This window comes from Schistocerca nitens, chromosome 2, assembly GCF_023898315.1.
Source record: "Schistocerca nitens isolate TAMUIC-IGC-003100 chromosome 2, iqSchNite1.1, whole genome shotgun sequence".
Taxonomy (NCBI): domain Eukaryota; kingdom Metazoa; phylum Arthropoda; class Insecta; order Orthoptera; family Acrididae; genus Schistocerca; species Schistocerca nitens.
In genome coordinates, this window is record NC_064615.1 from 1,046,796,105 (window position 1) to 1,046,818,074 (window position 21,970).

Consider the following 21,970-nt stretch of genomic DNA (forward strand, 5'->3'; position numbering starts at 1 on the left):
CACTGTCATGTTTCTGAACCATTTCTGTATTACGACCACTACTTTGGAACAATATTCCTCAAAATATTAGGGAAATTTAATAGCTCTCTCTTCTTGCAGCTCACTCTCACAGACCGTCGCTCCCACACTGCCTTTCTTTTCCCTTGTCTAAAGTGCTCTCTCTTCAAATTCTCTTCTCTCCAATCAGCCACTGCCACTTCCATTTCAATCCTCTCCTCTTTCATTATCCTTTCCATTTCTTCTAATGCCAAACGTGGCTTCAAAAATGCTAAACTAATCGATAACATTCTTAATGCCTCCAATATTTTATTATTATTGTTAGTGGTATTATTACTATTTTTATTGCAAAATATTACGTTTTGTTAATAATGCAGATTATTATTATTGAGTTTGTCATTTAATACTCATTAATAATATTATTAATTGCTCTATTATTTTATCATCATTATTACCATTATTATTATTATTATTATTATTATTATTATTACTATCATTATTGCCAATTATTGTTTTTATCAATAATGCAGATTATTATTATTGTTTTTATGTGTTATTCCTGGTCAGATGCAAGAGAGAGCCTTAAGGTATTTTCTGGTCATACTAAATAAGTAATAAATAAATAAGTATAATCCATATTGCAACAGACCTTTTGTACATTATTATTGTAAAATAAATATAATAGTTTGATTCATTGGGAAAGAAAATGCAAGTGCAATGCATGACAAAACAAGTGAAGTTTTCCGTGTTCCGTGGGGAGGGAGGGGAGGGGGGAGGGGGGGAAGGAATGAAACTTAATGGGTTGAAAGAATATGAAATGTTATTTCGGTGTTTACAGAATCGAGTTAAATGGGTAAGGTGGGCATGTCATTTTGATTTTTGTGAGTTATCAGTGTGCACGTCGGCGAGAGACTAAGTCATGTTACTGTTAAACAATCTTTGATCTTGTTGTGGCGCAGTCTTTGCCTCTGTGCAGTCTGATACATTCTTAGCAGAAGTGTGATAAGCGACGGACATATTTAGTAGTGCTGGACGACTTGCGATTGTACCTTTTGGATGAAGAAAGATTTATTGTAAAGGACAACAAGGATGAATATGTTGTATATATTGGAAAGCGAAAAGAATATAAATTTTGAATAATGTCGTTATTTTGAAGAAAAGTAGTTTGAGGTACGACTCCAGCAATGACCAGGTAATTTGTTAGAATAATTATCGTCAGCTAGTTAACTTGTTCAGAGCTGAGAGAAAGACCTCCCCACTACCCTGAGTCATACATTAGCATATTACCTTATTAAGCTGTTTGGTTCGTATAGAAATTCTCTGTTAACATTGCACCGTTTTTAAATCACTGTTCACTTTGTTAAGCATAGTATTGTTCAGATCAATGATACGTATGAAGAACACGCAAAGTTTTACTCTGTCTTTTTCAATACATGTTTCGTTCTAAAATAGTTGTCTTGGAATGTCATTTCATATGAATAGTTACTTCACCATTCCACTGTTTAAAGAAGGTTTATCATTATGCATTACCAGGTTGCACCATATGGTGTGCAACAATTTGAATATTGTGTCGAAATTTTATTTAAAAATTGAAATCTATCTCGGCCGCTACCTGCTTGCTGTTTGCTGTTGTGCTGTCGAGAAATCTGCTTCAATGTTGTCAAGACGAGAAGGAAGTTGCACATTTAGTATAAAGACAAGTTGTATTGAATACAGACAGTTACAGTTCAATTCATATTAGGTTCCGCTTAATCAAAGGTTAGCATACGAGTTCAAGTAAATAACAGTTTGTGGGAACATATTTTTGGTAATACCTAGACTTTTTATAGAGTGGGAGGCTAAGTTGGGCTAAATTTCATATAGAAACACAGCGGGGAACTTACAAATGTACAGAGAACTTGGCAGTATGAGCCCATTCATTACTACGACACTGCACCACTCTCGTCTGGATGCATGTCTTTCCCGAGGCGAGCTGTAACTGTTGTAACTGGTCCTTGAGTCCTGGGTGCTGGCACTGGGATAGAGTTGAGGTCCCAACGGTCCCACATGTTTTCTGGGGATAGATCTTGGGATCTTGCTGGCCACGGGAGTGCCTCAGCATCACGCAGATAGTTCAGTAGAGACTTGCACCATGTGCGGACCAGCATTGTCCTGCTGAGAAACTGCACCAACATATGTCGCTTAAGAGGTAACACGTAAGGGCTCAGAATGTCCGTGATGTACCACTGTGCTATCTTAGTTGTTTCAGTCACTACCAGCCGTGACCTAAGTCATGCTCAATGGTTCCCCACACCATGACGCCTGAAGTAACACAGCTGCGCCTCTCCAAAACACTGAGTGCGTGGTCTGAGACCACGTCGCCGCCATACGCGCTGCCAATAGCCATCAGGGGTAGTTCACCGCGAACCCATTCATCAGCAGTCCAAGATTCCTGGTCACAGCACGACTCCGAACGCAGCCGTTTTCGTCGTGAAGTTAATGGTAGCCTACACATGTGAAAGTAATTCTGTAGTCTCGCTGCTGCTGCTACTATCCGACCAATGGTGTCCGCCTGCTTAGCTGAGTGGTAACGTGTTTTCTTATCACGCAGAGTGCCCGGGTTCGATTCCCGACCGCATTGCAGATTTTTCTCCGTTCGTGGACTGAATGGTGTGTTGTCCTCATCATTTCTTCATCATTTACAAGCAAGTCGCCCAATGTTTCGTGGCCTGAAATAAGATTTGCAACTCGGTGACCGAACTTCCCCAGTTTGGGCCTCCCGACCATGAATGCCACACAATAATTTCATTTCATTTCATTTCCAACGTGTCTGTGGCCGCACGATGAAAATCAACACACTTTGAACGCGGTATGGTAATTGGAGCTAGATGCGTTGGACCTTCCATTTCGGAAATCGTTAGGCAATGCAATATTCCGAGAACCACATTATCTAGAATGTGCCGCAAATACCAAATTTCAGGCATTATCTATCACAGAATCAGATTTTCACTCTGCAGCGGAGTGTGCGCTGGTATGAAACTTTGCTGGCAGATTAAAACTGTGTGCCGGACCGAGACTCGAACTCAGGACCTTTGCCTTTCGCGGCCAAGTGCTCTACCATCTGAGCTACCCAAGCACGACTCAAGATCTGTCCTCACAGCTTTACTTCCGCCATTACCTCGTCTCCTACCTTCCAAACTTTACAGAAGTTGTCCTGCGAAACTTGCAGGACTAGCACTCCGGAAAGAAAGGATATTGTGGATACATGGCTTAGCCACAGCCTGGAGGATGTTTCCATAATGAGATTTTCACTCTGCAGCGGAGTGTGCGCTGATACGAACCTTTCCTGGCACATTAAAACTGTGTACCGGTTCGCAGGAGAGCTTCTGTAAAGTTTGGAAGGTAGAAGACGAGGTACTGGCGGAAGTAAAGCTGTGAGGACGGATCGTGAGTCGTGCTTGGGTAGCTCTGATGGTAGAGCACTCGCCCGCAAAAGGCAAAGGTCCCGAGTTCGAGTCTCGATCCGGCACACAGTTTTAATCTGCCAGGAACGTTTCATTATCTCTCACCACGGACAACGCTGTGACCGACGGTCTTCACTTAACGACCGAGAGCAGCAGCGTTTGCTTAGAGTGGTCGGTGCTCACAGACAAGCAACGCTGCGCGAAATAACCGCAAAAATCAATGTGGGACGTACGACAGGTTCATACGATACGAAAGTGCGGCGAAACGTGTCGTTAGTGGGCTATGGCAGCAGATGACCGGCGTGAGTGCCTTTGCTATCAGCACGAGAACGCCTGCAGCGCCTCTCCTGCTCTCGTGACCATATCGGTTGCACCCTAGACGACCGGAAAACCATGGCGTGGTCAAATGAGTCCCGCTTTGAGTTGGCAAGTGCTGATGGCAGGGTTCGAGTGTGGTGAAGACCGCACTAATTCATGGACCCAAGTTGTCAACAGGGCACTGTGCAAACTGATAGTGGCTTCATATTGCTGTGGGCTGTGTTGACGTGGTTTGAGCTGGGTCCTCTGGTCCATCGGAACCGATCATTGATTGCAAATGGTTCTGTTCGGCTGCCTGGAGACCATTTGAAGTCATTCGCGGACTTCATGTTCCCACATAATAATGGAATTTTTGTATATGAAATTGCGCCATGTCACTGGGCCATAATTGTTTGCGATTGATTTGACGAACATTCTGAACAAGTCGAGCGAATGTTTTGGATTCCCAGATCGCCCGACATGAATCCCATCAATCATTTATGGGACATAATCGAGAGGTCAGTTTGTGCACAAATCACACACTGGGAACACTTTCGCATTTATGAGCGGCGTAGAGGCAGCATGGCTCAGTACTTCCGCAGGGGATTTCCAGCGGCCTGTTGAGTTCATGCCATGTCGAATTACTCCACTACGCTGGGCAAAAGAAGGTCCGACACAATATTGCCTCTGTGTATACCCTGTCGAACCTGGTAGCAACAGTAAACACCAATGCACTCTGGTGGGTGTTCCACCGGTCACAGAAAGTTGCAACTCAAATCGTTTACAAGCCAGCCGATGGTGTGTAACAGTACAAGGTTATACCGACATCTAACCATGTCTTCTGGTTGCTACACTTATTTTTCAGGCAGTGCGTAACACACACACATCAGAAAAGTTTTGCATCACCCCAGTTCCCAGAACTCCTGAAGATAGACGTTGACTGTGGATATTGTATCACAGACACAGTTCCTTCGACTCTTCAGAGATGTCACCCGCCCAAAGATATAAAAAAAATGTTCAAATGTGTTTGAAATCTTGTGGGACTTAACTGCTAAGGTCAGCAGTCCCTAAGCTTACACGCTACTTAACCTAAATTATCCTATGGACAAACACACACACAGCCGGCCGGGGTGACCGAGCGGTTCTAGGCGCTACAGTCTGGAACCGCGCGACAGCTGCGGTCACAGGTTCGAAACCTGCCTCGGGCATGGATGTGTGTGATGGCCTTACGTTACTTAGGTTTAAGTAATTCTAAGTTCTGGGGGACTGATGACCTCAGAAGTTAAGTCCTATAGTGCTCAGATCCATTTGAACAAACACACACACCCATGCCCGAGGGAGGACTCGAAACTCCCCAGGGACCAGCCGCACAGCCCATGTCTGTAGCGCTTTAGACCGCTCGGCTAATCCCGCGCGGCAAAGATGCAAAGAACCATACATTAGCAGCACCTATTACACGGAGAGGGCCCGACAGCCTATCAGTTAGTCATTCCACCAGGAAGGAGGTAGACGGCTCGTGTTGTCTGTAGTTCAACCATGCCTAGACGGTCAATACCGCGGTTCGATCGCGTCCGCATTGTTACTTTGTGCCACGAAGGGCCCTCAACAAGGGAGGTGTCTAGGCGTCTCGGCTTGAACCAAAGCGATGTTGTTCGGACATGGAGGAGATACTGAGAGACAGTAACTGTCGATGACATGCCTCGCTCAGGCCGCCCAAGGGCTACTACTGCAGCAGGTGATCGCTACCTACGGATTATTGCTCGGAGGAACACTGACAGCAACGCCACCATTTTGAATAATGCTTGTCGTGCAGCCTCAGGACGTCGTGTTACGACTCAAACTGTGCGCAACAGGCTGCATCATGCACAACTTCGCTCCCGACGTCCATGGCGATGTCCATCTTTGCAACCACGACACCATGCAGCTCGGTGCACATGGGCCCAACAACATACCGAAAGACCCGCTCGGGATTGGCATCACGTTCTCTTCACGGATGAGTGTCGCACATGCTGTCAACCAGACAATCGTCAGAGACGTGTTTGGAGGCAACCCGATCAGGATGAACGCCTTGGACACACTGTCCAGTGAGTGCAGCAAGGTGGAGGTTCCCTGCTGTTTTGGGGTGGCTTTATGTGGGGCCGACGTACGCCGCTGGTGAGTTGGAAGGCGCTTTAACGGCTGTACGGTACGTGAATGCCATCCTCCGGCCGATAGTACAACGATATCGACAGCATATCGGCGAGGCATTATTCGTCTACTTGGACGACAATTCGCACCCCCATCGTGCACATCTTGTGAATGAGTTCCTTCAGGATAACATCGCTCTGCTCGAGTGGCCAGCATGTTCTCCAGACATGAATCCTATCGTACATGTCTGGGATAGATTGAAAAGGGCTGTTTGTGGACGACATGATCGACCAACCACTCTGAGGGATCTACGCCAAATCGCCGTTGAGGAGTGTGACAATCTGGACCAACAGTGCCTTGGTGAACTTGTGGATAGTATGCCACGACGAATACAGGCATGCATTAATGCAAGAGGTCGTGCTACTGTGTATTAGAGGTACCGGTGTGTACATCAATCTGGAGCACCACTTCTGAAGGTCTCGCTGTGTGGTGGTACAACATGCAATGTATGGCTTTCATGAGCAATAAAAAGGGCGGAAATGATGTTTATGTTTATCTCTCTTCAAATTTTCTGTACAGTTTCCGGAACGATCGGAACCAAACTAGTTTTGATGTGTGTATTATTCGAAGCCAGAATGACAGTAGAAATGCATTATTAGATAAATTTTCAGTCGCGCCAAAACACAATTTGTGTAATAATTGTGAAAACGTAACGTGTTGAAAGTTACTCTGGCATTAATGCAGACACAAAGTACTCTGCTAAAATACGAACAGGGTTGATGGACGGATCGATGGACAGAGAAAACAGGATTTAAGTGCTGTTCACTGAAGTGCAAATGAGACATTCAAATATTTGCAGCTTTGTTGCTAACAAATGTTGGCTCTGTTATACAGGAAACACCACGGACGGAGCTGCGTCGTCCCAGATCTGTCAGATGTGAGCCCCGAGGCGCGTTCTAGATAGTGAATCACCTTTGCAAACAGACACCTCTACTCTGCGGGATGGAAGCATGATCCTATGTTACGAGAGCGACTACGCACATATTGCCTCCTAAAATTAATCGGAGCCCCGTTTCTATATAGAACAGAAACGCTGAGTCGACAGTGAGTCATCAGCTTATTCTATACTTCCTGTGTCACTGGAAGAAAGTAAGTCCATGTGAAAGGTATATACACGGGGTAAATTAATTCAAGTTTTGTAAGAAAATACTATATTGAACCAGAGATGGTCAAATGTAGTAGCGATTGCGTATTAGCGTCGCTGCTCAACAGCGATCGCTGATTAAATGTGTTGTGGGTAATGTGTTAGAGTAACTTGAGATCGAGGACTCTCAAATGTAAAGGCGTGTTGTATATGATGTGTGCTGGATATATACTTACTCGCTAGGCAGCAATGATGTTTTTATTTGCAAGATACTATGATGTTTGTTAAATGCAAAAGGAATCTCAACAGAAGTTGGAAATAATTTAGGTAAAGAAAGTTGTTTTGTTATTAATGCAATTCCTGTATTCATAATGGATGGCTGAGACAATGGATAGCAGTCACATTCAATGATTGTTAAATGCAAAAGGAATCTCAACAGAAGTTGGAAATAATTTAGGTAAAGAAAGTTGTTTTGTTATTAATGCAATTCATGTATTCATAATGGATGGCTGAGACAATGGATAGCAGTCACATTCAATGATTTTGTAAAACTAATTGTTAATGATAATCAGTTTATTGAGTGTGTTAATTGTGAGCATTATCAATCTTCAAAGAGTCAAAATACAAGTTTTCAAGTTAGTGCCATATTGTTACCCAAAGTCAATACCAGTTACCAAATCCATGTCATTTCTGATTATCTATTTTTCTCAAGAAGTTAATATCGTAGTCATATTGGATGTAATTAAAATGTATGCTAAGCAACAGCCTTCTATAATAGCTGTTTGCTAACTATACAATTTAAAGTACTAAGAGAGCAGTGCAAAGAGCGTTACCATTGCGCAGATAATGGTACGAAATTTTATTATTTCAGGGATAGCATTCATTAAGCCCAGGGACCATTATTTTCAAATTGATCACGTTTTGTTTCATTAACAGGGCCAATTTCAAATCAATAGTTTTGCATCAGATTCAGTTTTTGTGTTACGTAAATTCATGTAGTTTTGGTTTGGTTTAAAGTTATTGACAGTTTACATTCTCGCCGCTAAATTAAATTTACCTTCTCGCAATCAGAAAAGTTCAGTACAGGGCAACGCGCATAAGCGACGGCATGAAGTATGGATTCACAAGGCATTCCCATTCTAACAATTACGTTTCACACTACTGTCAGTCACGTAATTTCAATCATACGTATTTCAAATGTACATGTTTCCCTCATTTCAAACGTACATGTTTCATGTGGCAACACTGAAGCGCATCGCAATAAATCGGCGTATCCATATCAGGAACGACTGTAGTTGACCAACTTTTCTACCTGAGGATAAAGAGTGAAACAGCAGCTCAGTTTTCCAATTCTTTGGTTAAGCCGCGTCTTGGAAGCAGTTCTAACGTATCATAACGTTCCCTGTGTCCATTGCAGATGTCTCCTCAGACCTGAACAGACACATACACTACTAGCCATTAAAATTGCTACACCACGAAGATGACGTGCTACAGACGCGAAATTTAACGGACATGAAGAAGATGCTGTGATATGCAAATGATTAGCTTTTTAGAGCATTCACACAAGGTTGGCGCCGGTGGCGACACCTGCAACGTGCTGATATGAGGAAACTCTACAACCGATTTCTCATACACAAACAGCAGTGACCGGCGTTGCCTGGTGAAACGTTGTTGTGATGCATCGTGTAAGGAGGAGAAATGCGTACCATCACGTTTCCGACTTTGATAAAGGACGCATTGTAGCCTATCGTGATTGGGGTTTATCGTATCGCGACATTGCTGCTCGCGTTGGTCGAGATCTAATGACTGTTAGCAGAATATGGAATCGGTGGGTTTAGCAGGGTAATATGGAACGCCGTGCTGGATCCCAACGGCCTCGTATCACTAGCAGTCGAGATGACAGGCATCTTACCCGCATGGCTGTAACGGATCGTGCAGCCACGTCTCAATCCCTGAGTCAACAGATGGGGACGTTTGCAAGACGACAACCATCTGCACGAACAGTTCGACGACATTTCCAGCAGCGTGGACTATAGCTCGGAGACCATGGCTGCGGTTACCCTTGACGCTGCATCACAGACAGGAGCGCCTGCGATGGTGTACTCAACGACGAACCTGGGTGCACGAATGGCAAAAAGTCATTTCTTCAGATGAATCCAGGTTCTGTTTACAGCATCATGATGGTCGCATCCGTGTTTGGCGACATCGCGGTGAACGCCCATTGGAAGCGTGTATTCGTCATCGCCATACTGGCGTATCACCTGGCGTGATGGTATGGGGTGCCATTGGTTACACATCTCGGTCACCTCTTGTTCGCAGTGACGGCACTTTGAACAGTGGTCGTTACATTTCAGATCTGTTACGACCCGTGGCTCTACCCTTCATTCGATCCCTGCGAAAGCGTACATTTCAGCAGGACAATGCACGACCGCATATTGCAGGTCCTGTATGGACCTTTCTGGATACAGGAAATGTTCGGCTGCTGCCCTGGCCAGTACATTCTCCAGATCTCTCACCAATTGAAAACGTCTGGTCAATGGTGACCGAGCAACTGGCTCGTCACAATACACCAGTCACTACTCTTGATGAACTGTGGTATCGTGTTGAAGCTGCATGGGCAGCTGTACCTGTACACGGCATCCAAGCTCTGTTTGACTCAACGCCCAAGCGTATCAAGGCTGTTATTACGGCCAGAGGTGGTTGTTCTGGGTACAGATTTCTCAGGATCTATGCACCCAAATTGCGTGAAAATGTAATGACATGTCAGTTCTAGTGTAATATATTTGTCCAATGAATATCCGTTTATCATCTGCATTTCTTCTTGGTGTAGCAATTTTAATGGCCAGTAGTGTATATGATACCATATAGATGATAGCATACAGTTATGATAAGCATACTGTGTTTACTCAGGTCTAAGAATGATCATTACCAATTGAAATTACTAACCTGATTTATAAATGTTTTTGTAGTCCTTAATTGGAATAAAAGTTGTTTCAAAATGAAGACAAGGGCTTTAATGCTCTGTATCACTTATTGCATTCAACATTTATTAGTCAACTTAAAATTATAAATGATAAATGAAAGAGAAATTCAAACAGTTTTCTTTCAATTCTTCGACGTGAAGACAATTCGTCACACGTCGAGTCGACAGTCGAGGTCTTTCCAAACCTTGACCAGGGTGTCTGGAGTAATTGTTGCAACAAAACTGTTTCGGAAGTCGGGTAGATCAGATGGTAGCGGAGGCACGTACACACCATCCTGTATGAACCCCAAAAGGTAAAAATAGCATGGCGTCGAATCGTGTGGGAACGCGGAGATCACGCAGAAGAAGCTCTGTCACCCGGCCTCTTGAGGCCAATTCAGAGGTCGGATACAATGTCGTGAAACCAATAGCATACCGATTTATACCAGTGTGGCGACGCACTAGCTTGCTTCCAAATAAAGTTCTGTGGTTCAGCTTCTTCCAATTGAGGAAAGTGCAATAGTTCCAGCGTATCAAGATAATGACCACCATCTACAGTTACTTCACCGAGAAAGAAATGCCGAAAAATCATTCAACTTGGGGTGTCACGTTGCAGCTGTACCATTTAGTGGAGATTTGCTGGCTTCCAGATGGGCACATTATGTGTGTTCACATTTCTACTTAGGTGAAATTTCGATTCATTGCAGACGTCACGATCCAAAAAGTCTTCGTCGTCATGCAGCAACATTGCGTTTGCAAAGTTGGCACGTATACCGTACTCTGTTGGCTTTGGAGCTTTCGCCTGGCCTCCCGAACAGATTTCTTAGAGCTACGCGTAGAAGACTCTCACTCGTTTAATACTTTCAGTTACTTTTGGACGTTCCACACACTTCTCTCTGCACACAGATATACAAACGAAACTCTTTGAACTGTTCCTTCCTTTGATGTATCATTTATAATTTGTAAGTTGAGTGTAATAAATGCTACAAAGTCTTGAAACCCGCATATTCATTTTTAAGCACCTGTATACAATTTTCTCTATGTCCATTCTTTTGACTGGAGGTCTTGAGGACCACGGCCGTTCACTATTGTAAGAAAATGAAACGCTTACAGACGTCCTTATGTTCTTATTTTTTGTGTAGCTACCAATTTCGGTGCTTCAATGCGCCATCTTCAGGCCTTAGTTGATGGTGAAGGGGTTATCACGATCCATATATACGTTTCATTTTCTTACAATATACACAAATCAGTTCTTAAAAAATGGTAACTGGCGTGCACTTTTATTCATTGATTCTTAAGATTTTTTGAGTCTGAACGTTTGAGTCTTGTACACACGAAACGCACCAGTTTTAATGTGATCATTTTTTTAATGAGATTAACATTACAAGTGTGGTTGAATAGCGTTATACGCTTCAGCTGCAAACCGTAAAGTGGGTATTTTTCGTGCTTGCTCCTCTGCCTCACTTGGGAGTTTCCTCTAGTGCCGTGAGGCGCTGACGGTCAATTTGCCTTCTTGTTCACATATTAAAACACTTCTTTGTTCATTCTAGTTACGGAGCAAAACTGAGAGGAATTAGGGTCGAATAGAATGTGGTAAAGAAGAGAAAAAAATTATTTTTACGTAACTATAGGTCGCTTTTTGTGTGAATTATTTTAAAACATGGTACTGAACAGAGAGCAACTTCACTTTCTGCGTACCAATAATATTCTCTTCTATGTAAATTGACGACGGAGTTGAGAAGAATGGAAAGGAGAGGGTAGGGTTATTGATGTCAGCTGCATCGGGACATTGCACGGAATCAGGGACTACGAGTGAAAATGTATACCGGACTGGGATTCGAACCCGGGACCTCCTGCTTAATTGACAGGTGCTTTAACCACTGCACCATCCGGGACAGTGTAACCGCAGCTGTACGGACTATCTCAGCATCCCTCACGGCCCATCCACATTACCACCGATCGCCGCCTATCCGCAGCCCATGTCCATTTCGTCCATGCTCACTACGCTGAGATTCCGACAAAAAATGGTTCAAATGGCTCTGAGCACTATGGGACTCAACTGCTGAGGTCATTAGTCCCCTAGAACTTAGAACTAGTTAAGCCTAACTAACCTAAGGACATCACAAACATCCATGACCGAGGCAGGATTCGAACCTGCGACCGTAGCGGTCTTGCGGTTCCAGACTGCAGCGCCTTTAACCGCACGGAGATTCCGACAGGAGGTCGTGCAATCGCACTGAAGAAGTTCCATCCATTGTCCATTGATGTGAATCAGTTATATGAAAACAAGGTGTCTGTTCTTTCGGACATGCCCAAAACAAGAAATACCACGCATTCATGTAAAAAATTTTCTTCGTTGTGCTTGGCGAAAATTACGGAAGATGTTTACCTACAAGATGAGTCGCTTGGAATTTCGAAATGGGCGTGCGATTGATGTCCATTTTGTGGAGAAGATATTGGCAACTGTTCCTCTAGACTAATAATGACTTACAAAAAAAATGGCTCTGAGCACTATGGGACTTAACATCTTTGGTCATGAGTCCCCTAGAACTTAGAACTACTTAAACCTAACTAACCTAAGGACAGCACACAACACCCAGCCATCACGAGGCAGAGAAAATCCCTGACCCCGCCGGGAATCGAACCCGGGAACCCGGGCGTGGGAAGCGAGAACGCTACCGCACGACCACGAGATGCGGGCAATGACTTACAATTTGCTATTTATGTCACCACGTTTTTTGCACAGAACATGTGCACTGAAATATGTAACAGCCAATAAATGGAGAAAAATTTACCCTGTGACTCCTGTTATAATTTTATGTTGACAAGAGCCTCTACCTGTGCGCATTTACTAGTGAGAATTCATTCTGAAAACATTAAATGTAATCTGGCTGCTATCTAAAGTCACGGCTTGGGATAATTCTTGTTTTCTTTCTGTTTTATATATGACAAGCTAATCTAATGTACCACCATGTGATGTAACAAGGCCCACTCCTTCTGAAGGAGATATTTTTAGAAACATTGAAACCTGGGTCAAATGCTAGTAATCCTTTGTTTTGCAGCTGATTGGCTGATTTTTTTCAGCCTCTTGGTATTATTTATTCCTGATGGATTCCGACAACTTTCAGACTGATAAGAGTAAATTATTACAATATCCAAAGAAAATGAAAATAAATATTTTAAACATCATCGAACGATTTTGTTTGTACTGAAAATTTTATATCTGCGAAAAGAGGTACCTTTTTGCTTTGCGTCTCACAAATGTCTTAAAGTGTCGGTTTTACCCCGATCTCCCGAAAGCAGTACCACGAAACGCCATTTCCGTGAAGACAGAAATATCGTGTAATAATTCCACACTATAACTGTAGCATTTGTTATTGCAGCTAAGAAACTGTATGTTGTCACGCTGAAGATAAGCAGCAGAGCCCTTCGTCGGTAGGCTTAAGACTCTGAGGAAGTGAACACGAATATCCTGGACGTCGACTGCCCGGATCAGCCCGTGCGCACGCTGCCCTGTGCTCAAATTAGAGTTGCTTCACTCTGGTCAGTTAGAGAGAGATTTACTTTAGCACACAAACGCCGTATTCACGATGAATGACAGCGCGCATGAGGGAAGTAAAAAGAGCAAAGTGCGGACTGGCCATTAATTGGCTCCGCCTGACTTCGTACAGCCTGCAGAGACGGGTGGATGCGCGGTGTTTGATCACGTTCCCGTGCCAAGGATAGCAGGCAGATCCCCCACCATTAAACTGCTATTTTTGACACTTCCCTCAGTGTTTCCAAGACAATCCGTGTTTCGCGTAGTGGATGATACACGCCTGGTGCACTGAGCGGCGAGCCGCGTTTATAACTGGTTAGGAACAAATCAGTTTAGAAATTCTGAGAGCAGACGCATAAAGGCACTGCCGGCAAAACAAAGCGCCTTACTCGTTGTTTCACTAGCCCAGTGTGCGTCGGAAAAAAAACACAAGTAGCCTGTACTGGATATTCACTCACTTAATAGTTCCAAGTCTAAAAATGTGCCAGTGCAAATATAACTTAGGAACTGCAGAGTTTGCTACGTTTAATGCAACCGTTAACACAAAGATCAGCCAATATGTGTTACATAAAACGGCTGTTTCGTAATTCACACGTCAACAAAAGTTTTGTATCACTCCGATAATTTGCGCAATTGTGTTGCTCTACATATACGACATACTCTGCAACTCACCTATTAGTGTGTGGCGGAGGGTACTTTTTGAACTACTAACTGAGCCCTCCAACCCCGTTCCACCCGCGAATAGCGCTTGGAAAAAATGGTTGTCGATATTGGCTCTAATTTCTCGAATTTTTTCCTCATTGTCATGCCGGGAGACGTATGTATGGAGAAGTAATATGTTTTCCGACTCTTGCCGGAAGAGTTCTCTCGAAATTTCGAAAGTATATCTCTGTGATGCACGATTCTCTTGTAACATCTGCTAATGGAGTTTGTTGGGCATCTCCGTAACGCTCTCGTGCCGACTACACTATCCCGTTACGAAACGCGCCGCTCTTCGTTGGATCTCCTCTATCTCTTTTATCAGTCCTATCTGGTAGAGACCCCAGTCAGATGAACAGTACTGAAGAGTGTGTCGAACAAGCGCCTTATAAGCCACTTCCCTCGTGGATGAGTTACATTTCCTTAAGCTTCTTCTTATAAATCCGAGTCTGGCATGTGCTTTGTAACGTCCCCCTAGAAAAATTAGTGAATTACTGTGCTGGTAAATCCCTTACGTTATTTGATTTTCAAACATCTGAACAAAACTGAACGTACTCAGACATTTCGCTCTTTGCCTATTCTGATCAACACTAAACTGACACACAATATTTTTTAGCGCAACGGAATCTGACTTTCAATAATCCCTTCAAAAGAATGGCCCTGACTAACATTAACCTATACCTTTCACAAATCACTTACCTCACAAAAATCTTCGTTACTTTAACTACTGCAATACAGCGAGCGCCACTACTGCCAGCTAAATAAAAGATTCAAACTACTGAAGGCACTAACTACTGATAGGCAAACGAAGCAAATGAAAGATTTTGATAGAGAACAAACAATGTATTTACCTTAATAGTGTTCAAAGGTCATAATATATATAGCAGTTCATGACATCCAGTCTTACAAATTTACTGTCTCTGTCCAGATCATCCGCTCTCAAAAATCCGCCATCTCACTTCCCCAAATCCACCACTGCTGGCGGCTCACCTCCAACTGCACAACGCTACGCGCTGTTAACATCCAGCTGCCCAACACTACAATAGCCAACAACAATGCAAACCAGTCACAGACTGCACACAGCACAGCCAGTGATTTTCATACAGAGCGCTACGTGGCGTTACCAATATAAAAACTTAAAACAGTCTACTTAAGCTTTTCCTACAATTTGTTTTATAAGGTCATTCCGCTTAAGGTCACTCCGTATATAATTTTTCCTAGATATTTTACGGCGAATACTGTTTCTAGCGGTTTGTCATCAGTATTGTAGCTATACAGTAGTGGATTTCTTTTCCTGTGCATGCGCAGTACTTTACATTTATTTACGTTCAGGATCAACTGCCAGAGCGTGCACCATTCATCAGTTCTCTTCAGGTCGTTCTGCAAATTCTTACTATCTTCTGGCGTTGCTACTTTGGTGTAGACAACTGCATCACCTGCGAATAGCCTTAGAGTATCCGATGCTTTCTACTAGATCATTTATACATATTGTAAACAGCAACGATCCTATCTCACTCCCCTGTGGTACTCCGGATATTACCTTTACATCTGTCGATTTTGTTCCTTTTAGAGCGACGTGTTCAGTTCTGTCGGTAAGGAAGTCTTGAATCCAGTCGCAAATCTGCTCCGATACTCGATAAGCTCGTATTTTTTCACTAAACGGCAGTGCCTTCCTGAAGTCAAGAAACACGGTATCAAGCTGAGCGCCATTGTCTACGGCGCTGTGGATCTCATGGAGGAGCTGAGCGAGCTGAGTTTAGCAGGATTTCTGTTTGAGGAATCGATGTTGATTTTTATAGAGGGAATTTCCCTCCAAGAACGTCATAATTCATGAGCATAAAACATGTTCCATAATTCTACAAAGGATTGGCGTCAAACGATATAGGCCTGTAATTGTTTGCATCTGTCCTACGGCCCTTAAAAACGGTAATGACCTGCGCTTTCTTCCAGTCGCTAGGCACCCTTCGTTGGTCAAGCGATCTACGATAAGTTACTTCTAGAAGGGGAGCAAGTTCTTCCGCATAGTCTTTGTAGAGTCTTATGGGTATCTCATCTGGTCCTGATGCTTTTCCACTACTATGCGGCTGTAGTTTTTCTGTTTCGCGATCGGTTATCTCAATATCTGCCGTTTTGACGTTTGTACAAAGACTGAAAGGAGGAACCGTATTTTGATGTTCCGCGGTGAAACAGTTTTGGAAGACTGAATTCAGTACTTTGGTCTTCTCTCTGTCATATTCCGTTTCGGTGTAAGTATGGTCACTAAGTGAATGAATAGATGATTTGCCCCACTTACCGATTTTAGATACGACCAAACTCTTAGGGTTTTTACTCAGATCGGTTGACAAAGTTTTACTTTGTAAGTCATTGAACGCTTCTCTCATCGCTCTCCTCACGCTCATTTTCGCTTCTTTCAGCTTTTGTTTGTCAGCTAGGTTTTTACTTCTCTTGAATCAGAGGTGAAGTGGTCTTTATTTACGTAGCAGTTTTCTAACACGGCTATTATACCATGATAGGCCTTTCCCATTCCTTAAGATCTTACTCGGAACATATTTGTCTAGGGTATATTGCATGATTCCTTTGAATTTTTGCCATTCGTTTTTCACATCTTCGTCCTCATCACCGAATATTTGGTGCTGACTGCCCAGATACTCTGAAATTTGTATACTGTCACCCTTGCTAAGCAAAAATATCTTTGTTTCTTAACATTCCTTGTTAGAACCGTTGTCATAGATACTATTACAGCCTTATGATCACTAATACGCTTCAGGTCTGTTGCCAGGAGGTCTAAGACGTAGCCCTCACGAGTTGGTTCTCTAACTATGTACTCAAAGTAATTTTCGGCCAAGACATCCAGAACAACGTCACTCTAATCCCTATCTCTTGCATCAGTTTTGATAGCATGACACTCCCAATCTATACCTGGCAAGTTGAAGTCACCCCCTATTACAACGGCATGATCAGGAAAATTACTAATGATATTCTGAAAGTTCTGTCTGAAGTGCTCTACCACTAGATCTCTTGACCAGCGAGTCACTCTTGTGACTGTAGAACCATATATGTAGAGGGTGAATCACCTAAAAATTTCATCGCAGATATTACGGAAAATGAAATTTCAAAACGGTTCAAATGGCTCTGAGCACTATGGAACTCAACATCTATGGTCATCAGTCCCCTAGAACTTAGAACTACTTAAACCTAACTAACCTAAGGACATCACACAACACCCAGCCATCACGAGGCAGAGAAAATCCCTGACCTCGCCGGGAATCGAACCCGGGAACCCGGGCGTGGGAAGCGAGAACGCTACCGCACGACCACGAGCTGCGGGCGAAAATGGAAGTTGTCTTGATGTGCGGTTTCCACGGAATCGTTTGGTAGTCAGACTGCTGTTGTTAACCAATCGCCGGCCGGAGGGCCGAGCGATTCCAGGCGCTACAGTCTGGAACAGCGCGACCGCTACGGTCGCAGGTTCGAATCCTGCCTCGGACATGGATTTGTGTGATGTCCTTAGGTTAGTTAGGTTCTAGGGGACTCATGACCTCAGAAGTTAAGTCCCATAATGCTCAGAGCCATTTGAACCATTTTGTTAACCAATCAACAAAATGTAATAATACTCAGAAAGTGTATTATTTGTGTAAACACACACTTTACATGGAACAATGCATACTGACATTAACAAACTGAAAGTAGCGTAAATTAGAATGTCAGCGGTGTTTGTTGCAGAATACTAGTGCGAGTCGTTTACGAGATATCGTATTTTGAAAAGTTCTCACGCCGACACTCGCGCGATACCTGTGGTACCGTGCACGAAAGAGCAACACAAATCCATACATTACTTATGTAGAATCTGACCAGTAACGAGACAATTGACCGTCACAGGTTGTGTTGAAAATGACTATCGGCAGCGGTTATACACGCTCCCAGTCTGATACGGAACGAATAATGCACACGTGCTAGCATTGCAGAGATGATGTCCGAGCAGGCTGCAGTAATATATCGTTGCATATCATCGAGTGTAGTTGGTATGTCCTTGCAGACAGCGTCTTTCAGATTTCCCTACACAAAAAAGTCTACAGGCGTCAAATCGGGGGAATGGGCCGGTCGTGGTACAGGCCCTCTGCGTCCAATCCAGTGATTTGGAAACAATTCGTGAAGACACGCTGTAGTACTTCGTGCACTATAGGCTGACTGCCATCATGCTGGCACCACAAGTTCCTTCTTGTCTGCAGAGGAACGTTTTGTAGCATCCGTGGAAGATTGTCTGTTAGTAGGCTCCAGTATGTAACCACGTTCAGTGTTCCATCTATGAAAAATGGGTCTATGAGCTAATGGTTCACTATTCCATACCAAAATTTATCAGTCCATAGAAGCCGATATTCCACATGACGAATCCAACGAGGATTGTCAACAGACCAAAAGTCCATATTTCGGTGGTTTACCTGGCCATGATTGGTAAACGTGACTTCATCATTAAACAAAATACCTGATACAGATAGGGTATCCGATCTAACGAGATGGAATCCAAAATTTTTGGGACAGGTGCTGCCATCTGGAAAGTAGGAGTATTCGATCTTTGCACCGCTAGGTGGCGAGAGCTGTATATCTGATGAGTCAGTGTGAGGAGTGGCATTCAGCTGGGAGAACGTGTTGCGTGTCCACAGTGGTTTCCATAATAGCCGGAGTTTGGTGTGTGACGATTTTACGATGGATCCGCGAACAGAAGAGTGCACGGACCTTCGTCAGAGCGCATCTGATGATCCAACCTTCTTGTCACAGGTTGTCACCGGCGACGAGAGCTGGATCTACCGTTATGACCCAGAGACGAAGCAACAATCGTCTCAGGGGAAGAGTCCGGGCTCTGCAAGACCCAAAAAAGCGAGACAGGTCAAGAGCAAAGTGAAGAGCACGATCATCGTTTTCTTTGATACCAAGGGAAGTGTGCACAAAGAATTCGTCCTACCCAACCAAACACTGAATTCCGCGTACTACTGTGGCGTTTTGCGTCGGCTCTGTGAAAACGTGCGGCGACGATGGCCCGAACTTTGGCGTCAAGGGAACTGGCTGCTGCATCACGACAATGCGCCCTGTCACACGTCCTTGCTCACCAGGACCTTTTTGGCAAAAAACAACATGGCGGATGTACCCCACCCACCGTACTCGCCGGATTTGGCACCTTGCGACTTCGCTCTGTTCTCAAAACTGAAACTCAAGTTGAGAGGCCGTCGGTTTGACACTCTAGAGAGGATTCAAGAAGCATCGCTGGCGGTGATAAACACCCTCAAAGAACAGGACCTCCAGAAAACGTTTGATCAGTGGCAGAAGCGCTGGGACAGGTGTGTACATGCGTATGGGAATTACTTCGAGGGTGATGGTGACCATTGGTCCTTAGGTAAGGTTTTCAACAGTTGGCAGCACCAGTCCCAAAAATTTTGGGCAGCACCTCGTAATGCCCTTGTACAGAAGTTAACACAATTTTCACAATCGTTTCCACCCAGTTCTTGATGGAGAGAGGTGTGCTGGGATGGAACCTATATCGATGGCGAGTGCGGCGGACACATGTCTGACTGATGCCACTTCCTCGTGTGATTGCGCGGTAGCTAACGTGCGGATCAAATGCAACAACAGCAAGAACCTGCCCTCTTCTGTTGTTTTCTTCTTTTACCTTGTCTAGGTGTTACACTACCACTCCAAGTAAATGGTTTAAAAGGTTGATAAATAATTGCCGAAATGGTTGATGTCGATTGAGATATCTTGCCGCATGCAACATACAAGAACGAACTGTATTCTTCATACACTCTTCATATAGCATGAGCATGTCGGCTTTCCTGCATTGGTAAACCCTACCGTCTACTCACGACCTGCTGCTTGGACTGTCCCACACTAAGTGACTAGAAAGTCGCAATGCACTCAAGGCATACATAAGCACACTATAAGCAAACGTAACAACATCGTACCTAACAGTTACGCAGGTTGAATGGCACAAACACAGTATCTTGTAAACGACTCGCACTAGGATTCTGAAACATACACCACTGAAATTCTAATTTACCCTACTTTTAGTTTGTTAATGTCAAAAGGCATTCGGCCGCGGTGGTCTAGCGGTTCTGGCGCTGCAGTCCGGAACCGCGGTACTGCTGCGGTCGCAGGTTCGAATCCTGCCTCGGGCATGGGTGTGTGTGATGTCCTTAGGTTGGTTAGGTTTAAGTAGTTCTAAGTTCTAGGGGACTTATGACCTAAGATGTTGAGTCCCATAGTGCTCAGAGCCATTCAAAAGGCATTGTTCCATCTGAAAAAGTGTCTGTTTGCACAAAAATACAGTTTCGAAGTATTATTACAATCTGTTTATTGGCTAAAAATACGAGCTTCTATCACCCCATTCTGTGAAACCCACACATCAATAGAATTTTCCATTTCCGCAATATTTAGGGTCGAAGTTTTAGGTGATTCTCCCTGTGTATATGTAGTGATTGTTGTTACCGACTTGTCCGAAAGAACATACACCACTTAAAGCGAGGAAGGTCAATGGTATCTTCAGTGCGAATGCACACCAGGTTCGAAATCTTACGGGAATCGGCGAGATACTGCGAGTAATGACGATAATGAGGAAGGGGTACAACATTAGTGGTATGTGGATAAGTTGTGAATTTGGGTCTGACAGGAGGTGTTCTCGAGTAATCCGTGCAGTTCCAATGACCACTGTGTCCACAGGGCTTAGTGGTCAGAGCATTTGCCTAGTAAGCAGGAGGCGCGGGTTCGAGTACTGGTCAAGCGCAAAATTTCAACTTTCCCCATTGATTTCAATCAATGCTCGCTCGCACCTGAAGTCTGTAACTCTTTCGTGTTTTAATATGCTTTCACTAATAGCGATTGTAAACTGTGTGTGTGGCGAAATCTCTCGCTAGCGAGGTGAAAACAAGTACTTTCAAATTCCGATTACAGTTTTTTAAACTGGAATAGTCTTTGCTACCCAAATTTTAAACCTGAACATAATTGTGCACATTACTTTTGATGTATGTGATACGAATTAATCTAAACTGCATCTGACTATTGGTAAATTAATGTAAAGGATGATTATCGATAACCATCAGAACGACTTTCTCGTGAAACAATGGCAAACTGTTGCATAAGAAAAACTGCGCGCTGTTGTAAAAAGTATCCACTAAATTAATATGAAATTTTGTAAATGAAAACTGTTTCTAATATTCTCTCAAAGGTTCATTTAGGCCTTACAATTATCTTGGCAACGGATGACTCGACTCTGCTCTGTCTGCACTACAAAATGATGAGTTGAAATAAATCAGTGTGCAGCAGTTTGCCTTCTTATCTTATTCAGTAAATTGCCGTAGCAAATGGATTTTTTGTCCTCTTTGAAAAATGGTCTACCAATCACTGTTCACGCTGTGGTAGAAGGTGCGACAGTGGAAATTTTTACCGAACACATTTTTCATTTAACCAGTGAAATATTTATAAATAAACACGAAACAAGGAAAACTTGAACTAACGTGAACAATTATTTATTCTCAGCACTGTCTTTCTCTGCATAGTCGCACACAATAAATTTTGCGTCTTCACAATATTTAGATCACTTAAGATTTACTCTCTACATTGGTAATGAATATCTTTCAAGTAATGTTGGTGGGGAAAGCTAATTAGAATATTGAACACATGAGTGATAATTCTTCCTGGATACTAACACGTAGATATAATTAAACACCACGAAATATTTCCGCTATAATTATTATTCGGGAAGCGCTCGCAGCAAA